The sequence below is a fragment of the Schistocerca nitens genome, chromosome 7 (genome assembly GCF_023898315.1).
Source record: "Schistocerca nitens isolate TAMUIC-IGC-003100 chromosome 7, iqSchNite1.1, whole genome shotgun sequence".
In the NCBI taxonomy this organism is placed as follows: Eukaryota; Metazoa; Arthropoda; class Insecta; order Orthoptera; family Acrididae; genus Schistocerca; species Schistocerca nitens.
In genome coordinates this window covers 310,676,325-310,678,824 of record NC_064620.1, presented here as the reverse complement: position 1 = coordinate 310,678,824, position 2,500 = coordinate 310,676,325, and positions in this window count along the sequence as shown.

The window sequence follows — 2,500 nt, the reverse complement described above, 5'->3', positions numbered from 1 at the left end:
GTTGCGCCTTAACCTAACCTATGTTGCGCCTTAACCTAACCTATGTTGCGCCTTAACCTAACCTATGTTGCGCCTTAACCTAACCTATGTTGCGCCTTAACCTAACCTATGTTGCGCCTTAACCTAACCTATGTTGCGCCTTAACCTAACCTATGTTGCGCCTTAACCTAACCTATGTTGCGCCTTAACCTAACCTATGTTGCGCCTTAACCTAACCTATGTTGCGCCTTAACCTAACCTATGTTGCGCCTTAACCTAACCTATGTTGCGCCTTAACCTAACCTATGTTGCGCCTTAACCTAACCTATGTTGCGCCTTAACCTAGCCTATGTTGCGCCTTAACCTAGCCTATGTTGCGCCTTAACCTAACCTATGTTGCGCCTTAACCTAGCCTATGTTGCGCCTTAACCTAACCTATGTTGCGCCTTAACCTAACCTATGTTGCGCCTTAACCTAACCTATGTTGCGCCTTAACCTAACCTATGTTGCGCCTTAACCTAACCTATGTTGCGCCTTAACCTAACCTATGTTGCGCCTTAACCTAACCTACGTTGCGCCTTAACCTAACCTACGTTGCGCCTTAACCTAACCTACGTTGCGCCTTAACCTAACCTACGTTGCGCCTTAACCTAACCTACGTTGCGCCTTAACCTAACCTATGTTGCGCCTTAACCTAACCTATGTTGCGCCTTAACCTAACCTATGTTGCGCCTTAACCTAACCTACGTTGGGCCCTAACCTAACCTACGTTGGGCCCTAACCTAACCTACGTTGGGCCCTAACCTAACCTACGTTGGGCCCTAACCTAACCTACGTTGGGCCCTAACCTAACCTACGTTGGGCCCTAACCTAACCTACGTTGGGCCCTAACCTAACCTACGTTGGGCCCTAACCTAACCTACGTTGGGCCCTAACCTAACCCACGTTGGGCCCTAACCTAACCTACGTTGGGCCCTAACCTAACCTACGTTGGGCCCTAACCTAACCTACGTTGGGCCCTAACCTAACCTACGTTGGGCCCTAACCTAACCTACGTTGGGCCCTAACCTAACCTACGTTGGGCCCTAACCTAACCTACGTTGGGCCCTAACCTAACCTACGTTGGGCCCTAACCTAACCTACGTTGGGCCCTAACCTAACCCACGTTGCGCCCTAACCTGACCTGTAATTGTTATATGAATTGAAACATTCATGTAGCGTTGCCTAATCGCAACCCTCTCAACATAGGTCAGTGCTCGCACTCTCTGGTGTCCTGCGTATTGATTCATGTTACGGTGCGTACCCTCACAACATCTAGCGAGTGTTGCGTACGTTCCACATGGTCCCGCTATCCACTGTAATGTGTACTGCTGTAAGACGTATATCGCCCCCCTGTCGCCTCTAGTTCGTCAGGCGGGAGTTTGCGTGTTCAATGAGCTTCGCAGCTGTGCAATGGCATTCGCATACGTACGCGGGCCACCTTCCACGTGTTCTCTCGTGCATACGTCGCAGCATGTATGTGGGCTGATGTGGCGTGTCGTGACGCATATCATCCAGGCATGCAAGACCCACTGAATTTGCAAATGTAGATGGACGTCTACGTTTGCTGCCCAAGTTACGCAAATGAACCGGAAATCCGTTGTTGCGCGGTTGTTTACGCTGGAGGTGAATCATTGATTGCGAAAATCGGTACAGGTATTAACTGGTTGCTTCAGCGACACCCGTCATACCCACGAACGTGAGTGGGCATGTGGGTATGAAGCGATACGCGGCGGTGGCTGGGTGGGACCGTCCCCGGCCGGTGAGGGGGGAGCGCCCGGCGTGCTGGCCGCGCGCTGCGTGGGCGCACGCGCTACAGCCGGCTGGTGGGGGCGCCCAGTGGCAGGCGCGCCGGCCGACGGACGCGGCAGGCGGCGCAGCTGCGCGCCGGCGCACCCAGCGCGCGGCGCCGTGCGGCCAAAGTGGGTCCTCGCGGGCCCGGTGCGAAGCGCGGTGGACATCTGCAGTGTGCTGGTCCGATTGAGGACTGTGTGCGTTGAGGATGCGCCGCCGCCCGGCACTCGGCGCCGCGACGCCGTCTGCTGCTCGGTCGCCCCCGCGGTTCTCGCAGGTGGTTTGTATCGCAGCTGTGCGGATGTGTTGGCGCGTGCGCTGTGCTGGGAGAGTTCGCTTTGGCACCCAAGTGGGGCTCTGCCCCTCTGTGGCGCTGGCGTCGGAGCTGCCCGGCCACTGTTTGTGGCCGCGTGTTGTCTCCCGCCGGCAACACCACGACAGCACGCTCCCGGGCCTCTGTCGGCAGCGGCAAGCTCAGTTGGGAGCACGGGTGGTCGCACTGAAAGCGTCTACTCGCCTATCTCCGGGCGATTGCGCCTCTCTCGAACCCGACCAAGTACTTAGGACGGCGCTGCGCGCCGCCGGGACCTGAGAGGGTTTCGAGGTGTATCGTGCAGGGGAGCCCAGCCTCCTCCTGTTTGCGGAATAATTGAGCGGACGCTTGCGTGTTCGCGCGGGCCTCCGGGAC